Raw genomic sequence first — 12,133 nt, 5'->3', positions numbered from 1 at the left:
AGATGGGCTGGCCTGGGTTAGGACGCAGGTGCGAGGGGTAAGCCGCATCTGCGAGCCCGCAGGTGCGAGCAAGGTTCCGCAGATACGGAGAAGAGGAGCTAGGTTGTTTTCGCAGAAGCGGACGCGGGGCCACATGTGCGGTCCCGTAGGTGCTAGACCTTGGCCGCAGAAGCGGCAGGCCAGGGGTTGAGTGTAAGCCCGCAGGTGCAGACCCCTAACCGCAAAAGCGATGCCACATATGCGGTTAAATGAACCGCAAAAGCAAAAAGGCTGTATAGAACCATAAATTCAAGGGTTCACGATTTTTCTTCATTTTGAACATTTCAAGCTCGGGATTGGGCGATTTTTGAGAGAACTTCTGAGGGGTTTTTTGAGGTAAGTCACTTGTGCTCATTTTTGTTCAATAATCTTGTTTCCCCATTGAATTTCCTTTCTAGTTTGTGTGTATTTAAGGTGGAATTTGGGGATTTGAGGCTAGGGATTTGGAGAGTTTGATTTGGCAATTTGGGTGGCCATTTGGTGTCGAATTTTGGTAAATTTGGTATGGTTGGACTCGTGGTTGAATGGGCTTTCAGGTTTTGTGACTTTTATCGTATTGTGAGATGTGGGCTCGGGAGGGGGGGGGGGGCTTTTGAGTCGACTTTTGGCTTTTGATTAATGACTTAGTATTTTCTTATGGAATTAATTTCTTTAGCTCGTGTTGATTGTATCGAACTGTTTGTGGCTAGATTCGAGGCATTTGGAGACCGATTCGTGAGGCAAGGGCGTGTTGGAGTAGGGATTTGCACGGCTTGAGGTAAGTAACAGTTCTAAATTTGGTTTTGAGGGTATGAAACCCCGTATTATGTATCATGTGATTGGTTTTAAGGTGACGCACATGCTAGGTGACGGGCGTGTGGGCATGCACCGTAGTAATTGTGACTTGGTCAATTCCATGGAACTGTTTAGTTGAATAATCTGTTGTTATCCGTATATCCTACATGTGTTATAGAAATTGAGCTGCAAATCATGTTAGAAATCATGTTTAGGCTATGTTTTGGTACTGTAGGGACCACAGAGGCCGTGTTACATGTTGAAATTATCTACTAATTGCTGCTTGTACTCACTCGCAGTTTTACTTGCATATTATATCTTAGTCTCTATTGTTCTTTATTGATGCATTATATCCTCGTTGTTTGGGTTGATTATCATGATTACTGAGAGCCCGAGAGACTCGGAAGGTTGATACTGAGTGAGGCCGAGGGCCTGATTGTGAGGGTATTTATGGAATCGGGCTGCCCGCCGCAACGTGTTTTATTGATTTATGCAATGATTGGATTGTTATAGCGGTTGGGCTAAAGGAGCCCCTCTAGAGTCTGTACACACCCCAGTGAGCACAGGTACCTACTGAGTGCGAGTGCCGAGCGACTGAGAGGAATGAGAGACTGTGAGGAATGAGCGACTGTGAGGTTGGAGTGTATGGGAGGATTGAGTGACTGTTGTTATGAGGTTATGCAGTTGATTTCATTACTGTTGTACTTCAGCTGGCATATATCAGTGTCAGGTAATTTCTGAGAGATGTCATATCCTGTTTAAATTGAACTTGACATGAATTAACTATTTTGGTCATTATTGTCGAACTTGAAAGAATGCCTATCTTCCTATATTGGAATTTTTGTAATTAAACTATAAATGTGAAGCTCGTCACTACTTTCAGTCCTTTATTTAGTCTTGTTACTTACTGAGTTGGTTGTACTCATGTCACGCCCCAAACCTGGGGAGGCGCGGCTGGCACCCGGTGCTGGGCTGGCCCGAGCGAACCACTCTGTAACTCATGATCGTTCGACCAAAACAAGAACATACATAGGTCGAGTTAGCTGGACTCATTTCTTTTGTAACTATCATGGGCCAACATGGCCACAACTCATAATGTACAACTGTAGGTGGAAAACACTATATCAAGAAACCATTTTTCTTAAAACGTGAATACATATGGGCCGTCAAGGCCTCTGACATACTGTACAAAATAAACCTCTGTCTACAAATTCTCTAAGAGTATTTGACATCAAATGGGACAAGGTACCGGCCTACCCATATGTCTGTAGCAAAACTCTGACACGATGACTAATATACTCGGCTGCACTCCGAATGAGGTGAAGTCTTACCGATCCTTCGCTGAATGCCAATCTCATCTACTATGAGTGATCTTCAGATTGATTATCTATACCTGCAGGCATGAATGCAGTGTCCCCAACAAAAGGACGTCAGTACGAATAATGTACTAAGTATGTAAGACAGAACTAAAACATAACAATAAGTCTACATTAGTTAAAGATATATAAGAATCAAAATGAATCTCTGAAGTGCCACCATATATACATACTTATCATACTTATATATATAATGCTTCTCTTTGAGACTGTTTCTATTATCCATATTGTATGATGCATGACTGCCCAACTGATCAGTGGAAACTGCCCGATTGGCCGTTACACGTTCGTAAATGTATGACTGCCAAACCGGTGGTAAATAATGATACATAACTACCCAACCGGTGGTAACTAACGGATCACCCGTATCACGGTGGTAAATGCATGTCTTCCCAACTGACCGTAGCACGGTAGTAAATGAAGATGCTTGACTGCCCAACCGGCCGTAGCACGATGGTAAATGAAGATGCATGACTGCCCAACCGGCCGTAGCACGGTGGTAAATGAATATGCATGACTGCCTAACCAGCCGTATCATGGTGGTAAATATGTAACTGCCCAACCGGCTGTAGCACGGTGGTAAATGAATATGCATGTATTACAATATTATAAATTTTAACATCTTTATCATATACCTCAATACAGAACTAGAAACATACTTAGACATGCTTGAATATCACTTTACGAGAATGAATAATATAGACATCCTTAACTGCTAAGAGTAGAAACACTTATGGAACAACATTACGTTTACGTATCGTTACTTGGATCATGCCAAAAAGAAAGAAGGAATAACTTAACATACCTTAATTGCTCATAAGAGCTCGAAAAGGTCGTAGATAAATCATTCAAACTTGGATAATTTTGTGGCATGAATTTCCAAAGATTTATCCTTAAACTAAGGTGCTGCATGTTTGGTAACTCATTCTCCGTAACAAATGAAGAGAGAATGTTTATGATTGCCTTTTCCAGGAATGAGACTACACCAACTTAAATTGACCGTTATATAATATCCTTTAAGAAATGATAGCAAAAAGCCATTAAATATTTGGCTTCCACCTGGCCATGTATTGGCGGTGGAAGTCCTACATTTATGACATGTATAATGCTTACTATGATAAAGGATATTTGCCACATTTAAGTACTTAATGTATATAAAATTTTGTTTACTTTATATCCCAGATTTAATCAATTAGTCACATAATTAAGAATTATCTTATTTACTTAAAATACTACTCACTTTTAACATGCTTTATGTAACTTACTATAATATACTTTACTATCATTGTCATGTGGTACAATATAAAATCAATACATATACTATCATTTCATTAAAACATTCATGTGAAAAAATCACATAGTTTCTCAACTTCTAATTTTTCTAATCTCATATAAAGAGTAAAAATTTTCGTACGCTTAATTCTTAAAAAGGTAAAATGATAACCTTCTGTTCTTGTGCGAAAATAATTTCTATCTTTACAATAAAGAGAATCTCATAAACTTTCTTATATTATGAGTATAATTTACCATATCCGAAAATAGTAATAATGGTAACTACCCAAAATTATACTTATAAAACTATTACTAAAATACTTTACTTAAAAGAAAATACCACACTAACATAATATCTAACGGCATCAAGGTTGATAAACTTACGAGGTCTTATAATACATAGTCACAAATTCTCTATAATCTCATGAGTGGTCTTAATCCCTTCAAGCTCATATGGATTACTACGACTTATCCTAATATTAAAGTACGGGATGTAACATCCTTCCCCCCTTTAGAACATTCGTCCTTGAATGTCAACTCTTAGAGATTTACAAAATTTTCACTAGGATCTCCTCTGTAAATAAAACTAAAACCCAAACCATATCTGAAGTCTCGACTATTTACAACCTTTTGTAGTTGAAAATCTCATAGTTTCTTTACCTTTAACTTACTTACCTCTCAATCTCGCATCGTATCTTCTATTTCTTTCACAACCTCCCTTCCACATTACGCCTTAAAGCTCTACTGCGATACCTGTACCTCTCGTGCTTACTAAATCTGGCAAAAGCTTCATACTGACTTCTTACAACTCAGCTCTATGGTACGATCTGGAAACAAAATAAGGGTAATCATGAAATGAAGATATTCTACTTGTCTTCTGAACTAAATTCTTGGAGAAAAAAAAATTTTCTTCTTGATCCCGCTTACTATATTTCTCGTTTGTTAATTTCTTGTCTTGGTGAGAGGGAGATAAGGATATCTCGTCTTAACAATGAATCAAATGAAAGTTAAAACATTTCCTAAATGCCCTATAGCCTCTCAATTATAAATGTGGCGCGCAACACACCCATAAGTGAGACTCTACTAGGCACGACTTTGTAGACTTTCCAGTACACGACCTGCTCTGATACCACTTTGTCACGCCCAAACCTGGGGAGGCGTGGCTGGCACCCGGTGCCGGGCTAGCCCGAGCAAACCACTCTGTAACTCATGATCGTTTGACCAAAATTAGAACATACATAGGTCGAGTTAGCTGGACTCATTCCCTTTGTCACTATCATGGGCCAACATGGCCACAACTCATAATGTACAACTGTAGGTAAAAAACACTGTATCACGGAACCAGTTTTCTTAAAACATGAATACATATGGGCCGTCAAGGCCTCTGACATACTGTACAAAATGAACCTCTATCTACAAAGCCTCTAAGATTAATTGACATCAAATGGGACAGGGTACCGCCCTATCCATAAATCTGTAGCAAAACTCTGACACGATGACTCATAGACTCGGCTGCACTCCGAATGAGGTGGAGTCTTACCGATCCTTTGCTGAACGCCAATCTCATCTACTATGAGTGATCGTCAAACTGATTATCTATACCTAAAGGCATGAATGCAGCATCCCCAACAAAAGGACGCCAGTACGAATAATGTACTAAGTATGTAAGGTAGAACTGAAACATAACAATAAGTCAACATTAATTAAAGACATATAATAATCAACATGAATCTCTGAAGTGCCACCATATATACTTACTTATCATACTTATATATATAATGCTTCTCTTTGAGACTGTTTCTATTAACCATATCGTATCATGCATGACTGCCGAACTGATTAGTGGTAATTGCCCGACCGGCCGTCGTACGGTGGTAAATGTATGACTGCCCAATCAGTGATAAATAATGATACATAGCTGCCCAACCGGTGGTAACTGCCTGATTGGCTGTAACACGGTGGTAAATGCATGTCTTCCAACCAACCGTGGCACGGTGGTAAATGAAGATGCATGATTGCCCAACCGGCCGTAGTACGGTGGTAAATGAAGATGCATGACTGCCCAACCGGCCGTAGCACGGTGGTAATTGAATATGCATGACTGCCCAACCGGCCATAGCACAGTGGTAAATATGTAACTGTCCAACCGGCTGTAGCACGGTGGTAAATAAATATGCATGAAGATGCATACTATATTATAAATATTAACATCTTTATCATATACCTCTATACAGAACTAGATACATACTTAGACATGCTTGAATATAACTTTACGGGAATGAATAACATAGATATTCTTAACTGCTAAGAGTAGAAACACTTATGGAACAACATTACATTTATGTATCATTATTTGGATCATGCCAAAAAGAAAGAAGAAATAACTTTAACATACCTTAATTGCTCATAAGAGCTCGAGAAGGTCGTAGATAAATCATTCAAACTTGGATAATTTTGTGGCATGAATTTCCAAAGGTTTATCCTTAACTAAGGTGCTGCACGTTTGGTAACTCATTCTCCATAACAAATGAAGAGAGAATGTTTATGATTGCCTTTTCCAGGAATGAGACTACACCAACTTAAATTGAACGTTATATAATAGCCTTCAAGAAATGATAGCACAAAGTCATTAAATGTTTGGCCTGGTCATGTATTGGTGGTGGTAGTCCTACATTTATGACATGTCTAATGCTTACTATGACAAACGATATTTGCCACATTTAAGTATTTAATGTATATAAAATTGTGTTTACTTTATTTTCTCATATTTAACCAATTAGCCACATAATTAACAATTATCTCAACTTACTTAAAATACTACTCACTTTTAAAATATTTTATATAACTTACTATAATATACTTTACTATCATGGTCATGTAGTACCATATAAAATCAATACATACACAATTATTTCATTTAAAAAATTCATGTAAAAAAATGCACATATTTTCTCAACTTCTAATTTTCCTTATCTCATATAAAGATTGAAAATTTTCGTACACTTAATTCTTAAAATTGTAAAAATATAACCTTCTTTTCTAGTGCAAAAACAATTTCTATCTTTACAATAAAGAAAATCTCATAAACTTTCTTATATTATGAGTATAATTTACCATATCCGAAAATAGTAATAATGATAACTACCCAAAATTATACTTATAAAACTTTTACTAAAATACTCTACTTAAAAGAAAACACCACACTAACATATATCTACCGGTATCAAGGTTGGTAAACTTACGGGATCTTATAATAACATAGTCACAAATCCTCTATAATCTCATGAATGGTCTTAATCTCTTCAAGCTCATATGGATTACTACGACTTATCCTAATATTAAAGTACGAAATGTAACAATTCACGCTATACCCTACACTTCATGTGCAGATCCAAGTGTTTCCGGACACAGTGGGAGTTGATTCTCTGTGCAGCTTGATCATTTGGAGATTCCAAGGTAGCTGCCCGGAATTGCAAACCTTGTCACTCTTTCTCTATCTTTCAGCTTTATGTATTTAGTTTCAGTCTTTCATAGACAGTGTTTCCAGACTTGTGTTGTATGGACGCTTATGTTGTTACGACCCGGATTTCACACCCTCGGGAGTCGTGATGACGCCTACTCGTAGAAGCTAGGCAAGCTATGAAATTAGAAATCTTAACCCTTTTCATTTTTAATACCTTTAATTACTGATAATAACAGGTGATAAATAGAGAAATAATAGCGGAAGAAGAAAATTTAAGCGGAAGACTTAGACAAATATAATACCAAATCGTTACTAATAGCCAACATATGTCTCTACCCAGAAATCGGTGCCACAACATTCACGGATTGTCTATGATTACTACATACAAATGTCTGAAAGAAAGAAACTCAGTCTGTCTCAGATGCAAATGATAACAGAACATAATAGTGGATAGAAGAGATGCCGGACCTGCGGACGCCAGTAGGACTACCTCGGGATCTCTGTGGAATGAAGGCTGGCTCCCAGACTACTGTTGTTGCCCCAGTACTGCTCCGGTATCTGCACAGAGTGCAGAGTGTAGCATCAGCACAACCGACCCCATGTGCTGGTAAGTGCCTGGCCTAACCCTGGCGAGGTAGTGACGAGGCTAGGACTAGACTCCAGATAAACCTGTGTAGTTATAAATATATATATATATAACGGAAAATAAACTAGAACAAATAAATTAAAGATGGGAAGGGAAAACATGCTTCGGGGGACTAACAGATAAAACAGAATCTCAAGAGAATTATCAAGAAACCAAAAAAAATTCAACTTCTATCAAGGATAAGGAAAACAAATGCAATTTACACTTTCGGTTCACATCTCGTTGCAGGCGTGCAACCCGATCCAATTTCTCATATCCTTGTGGTAGGCGTACCACCCGATCCCATTTTATTATATCTCGTGGAAGGCGTACCACCCGATCCCATTTCATTATATCTTGTGGTAGGCGTACCACCCGATCCCATTTCATCATATCTTGTGGTAGGCGTACCACCCGATCCCATTTCATCATATCTCGTGGTAGGCGTACCACCCGATCCCAATTCATCATATCTCGTGGTAGGCGTACCACCCGATCCCATTTACAAGCCAACACAAAATTATAAGGAATCCCGGCAAGGGAACAAAGCAATATAATAACTTCCCGGCAAGGGAACAACAATATTTAAGGCAAACATCCCGGCAAAGGAGAATCAGCTATAACCAATCCTAACTCAACTCCTACTCTGCTCAATTAGTACCAATCCTCAATCATATATAAAATCCACGAAAATAAACTAAATCTTTGCTCAATATCGGATACCATCAATTTTTAACACCCGTAGAATCATTCAAGAACACAATAACTATCAATTCAAGACTCACGGTCATGCTCGACACCAACGTACAGATACCCTTCACCGTGCCTGTACGTCGTACTCAACAAGAAGCAATTAGCAAATAGGACACAACTCCTAATCCCTCAAGCTAAGGTTAGACCGGACACTTACCTCAAACTTCCACGGCCAACTCAAGCCTCAAACACCGCCTTTCCTTTCGAATTCGGCTCCAAATCGATCGTATCTATACATAATCGACTTCATAACATCAATAAACGCTAAACAATTCAATTCCAATGCTCAATTATAGCTTTTTGATCATTCTTCCCAAAAACTCAAAAATTGACCCCGGGCCCGCTTGGTCAAAACACGAGGTTCGAACCAAAATCCGATCCCCCATTCACCCACGAGACCAAATATATAATTATTTTCAGAATTCGACCCCAGAACGAGGTCTAAATCACAATTAATCAAAAAGCCCTAACTCTACCCAAATTCCTAATATTGTACCCTTAATCACATGTTTTAGGCCTAGAAATCTAGTGGGTGTTGATAAAAATGGAAGAAAACAAGTTAAAGATTACTTACCCAAGAGATTATGGTGAGGAAATGCTTCAAAAATCGCGTAAGAGCTTTGGAGAAGAAGAGGTTTATGAAATTTTATAAAAATCCCGTAAGTGTTCTGTTTTGGGTCTTTTAAAATAACTGGGCAAAAATATCCTTCGTGTTCGCGACAGACACTTCGCGTTCGCGATGGGTCAGGCTGGATAAGCCTTCATGTTCGCGTAAACCGGCTTGCGTTCGCGGAGAAGGATACCCTCGAGCCCTCACGTTCGCGTCCAATGGGTCGCGTTCGCGTAGGGTAATTGCCCCACCCCCTGCCCAGGCCCACTTGGCCTTCGCATTCGCGTGGCCAGGACCGTGTTCGCAAAGGTATAACCCCCCATTGCCTCGTGTTTGCGACCTGAGGTACGCGTTCGCATAGAAGGATTTTCCTTCGACAAACTTTAATGCATCGCGTTCGCGTGGGTTCTCCCACGAACGCGAAGGAGAAAGTATCAGTACACCAAATCAGCTGTTTCTGCAATTTTTCTTATGTCCAAAACTTCCCAAAACACATCCGAAACACCCCCGAGCCCTCAGGGCTCCTAACCAAATATAAGTACTAACTCAACAACACCATTCAAACTTATCCGTGCGATCAAATCGCTAAAATAACGTCAATAACCACGAATTAAACCTCAAAATCAAAGAATTTTTCTCAAACTTCATAAAACATCAACTTTAGCAATTTAGGTCCGAATCACATCAAGCGACATCCGTTTTCCACCAAATTTTACAGAATTGACTTAAATCATATACAAGACCTGTACCGGGTGCCGGAACCAAAATACGAGCCCGATACCACCATGTTCTAAACAAATTTCATTTCAAATTTCCAAAAATAATTTCAGAAAACAATTTCCTTTAAAAATTCATTTCTCGGGCTTGGGACCTCGGAATTCGATTTCGGGCATACGCCCAAGTCCCGTATTTTCCTACGGACCCTCCGGGACCGTCAAATCACGGGTCCGAGTCCGTTTACCCAAAACGTTGACCAAAGTTAAACTAATTCATTTATTAGCCAAATTTTATCATTTTTTACAGATTTTCATGTTTAAGCTTTTCGGCTATGCGCCCGGACTGCGCACGCAAATCGAAGTGACTCTAAATGAGGTTTTCAAGGCCTCGGAAACACAGAATTTAATTTAAAAGCAAGCGATGGCCTTTGGGTCATCACATTCTCCACCTCTAAAACAACCGTTCGTCCTCGAACGGACAGAAGAAGGAAGTACCTGAGTCGGGGAAAAGATGGGGATAATGGCTCCGTATATCGAACTCGGACTCCCAGGTCGAGGTCTCAAGAGGCTGACCTCTCCACTGAACACGAACAGAAGGGAAACTCTTCGACCTCAACTGACGAACCTGCCGGTGTGGAATAGCTATCGGCTCATCCTCATAAGACAAGTCCATGTCCAACTGGACAGTTCTGAAATCTAACACGTAGGAGGGATCGCCGTGATACCTCCGAAGCATGGACACATGGAACACTGGATGCACGACTGATAAGTTCGGCAACAATGCAAGTCTATGAGCCACTTCTCCCACTCGATCAAGAATCTCAAACGTACCAATGAACCTAGGGCTAAGTTGCCCTTCTTTCCAAATCTCATCACGCCCTTCATAGGCGACACTCGAAGCAATACACGCTCACCGACCATGAAAGCCAAATCACGAACCTTGCGGTCGGCATAACTCTTTTGCCTGGACTGAGCTGAACGAAGCCTATCCTGAATGATCCTGACCTCGTCCAAGGCATCCTGAACCAGATCCGTACCCAACAACCGAGCCTCTCCCGGCTCAAACCATCCAACCGGAGACCGACACCGCCTACCATAAAAAGCCTCGTAAGGAGCCATCTGGATGCTTGACTGGTAGCTGTTGTTGTAGGCGAACTCCGCTAAAGGCAAAAACTGATCCCACGAGCCTCCAAAGTCAATAACATAAGCTCGGAGCATATCCTCCAAAATCTGAATAGTCCGCTCGGAATGCCCGTCCATTTGGGGATGAAATGCTGTGCTCAACTCAACCCGTGTGCCCAACTCTCGCTGAATAGCTCTCCAGAAACGCGAGGTAAACTACGCACCTCGGTCCGAAATGATAGACACAGGCACACCATGAAGACGAACAATCTCCTGGATATAGATCTCAGCTAACCTCTCAGAAGAATAGGAGACTGCCACAGGAATGAAATGTGCTGACTTGGTCAGCCTATCAACAATGACCCACACTGCATCGAACTTCTTCCGAGTCTGCGGGAGTCTAGTAACAAAGTCCATAGTGATCCGCTCCCACTTCCACTCGGGAAGATCAATCCTCTGAAATGAACCACCGGGCCTCTGATGCTCGTACTTGACCTGCTGACAATTCAAACACCGAGCCACATATGCAACGATATCCTTCTTCATTCTCCGCCACCAATAATGCTGCCGCAAATCCTGGTACATCTTCGCGGCGCCCGGATGAATAGAGTACCGAGAGCCGGGGGCCTCCTATAAAATCAACTCTCGAAGACCATCCACATTGGGCATACAGACTCGGCCCTGCAATCTCAAAACTCCATCATCACCTATGGTAACCTGCTTGGCACCTCCGTGCTGCACCATGTCTCTAAGGACACACAAATGGGGATAATCAAACTGCCGATCTCGGATACGCTCCAATAATGAAGAACGAGCGACTGTGCAAGCTAACACACGGCTGGGCTCAGAAACATCCAACCTCATGAACTGATTGGCCAAAGCCTCAACATCCAAAGCAAGCGGTCTCTCACCGACCGGAATATAAGCTAAACTGCCCATGCTGGCTGACTTCCTACTCAGGGCATCGGCCACCACATTGCCCTTCCCTGGATGATATAAGATGGTGATATCACAATCATTAAACAACTCTAACCACCTCCTCTGCCTCAAATTCAACTCCTTTTGCTTGAACAAATACTGAAGACTCTTGTGATCCGTGAACACCTCACATGCCACGCCATACAGATAATGCCTCTAGATCTTCAACGCGTGGACAATGGCTGCTAGCTCCAAATCATGAACCGGATAGTTCTTCTCATGAATCTTCAACTGCCGCGAAGCATAGGCAATGACCTTGCCATCCTGCATCAACACTGCACCAAGTCCAATACGAGAACCATCACAATAAACTGTATAAGGCCTTGAACCTGTGGGCAAAACCAATACCGGTGCCGTAGTCAGAGCTGTCTTGAGCTTCTAAAAGCTCGCCTCACACTCATCCGA

Source organism: Nicotiana attenuata, unplaced genomic scaffold, assembly GCF_001879085.1.
Source record: "Nicotiana attenuata strain UT unplaced genomic scaffold, NIATTr2, whole genome shotgun sequence".
Taxonomy (NCBI): domain Eukaryota; kingdom Viridiplantae; phylum Streptophyta; class Magnoliopsida; order Solanales; family Solanaceae; genus Nicotiana; species Nicotiana attenuata.
This window is presented reverse-complemented; position numbering follows the sequence as displayed.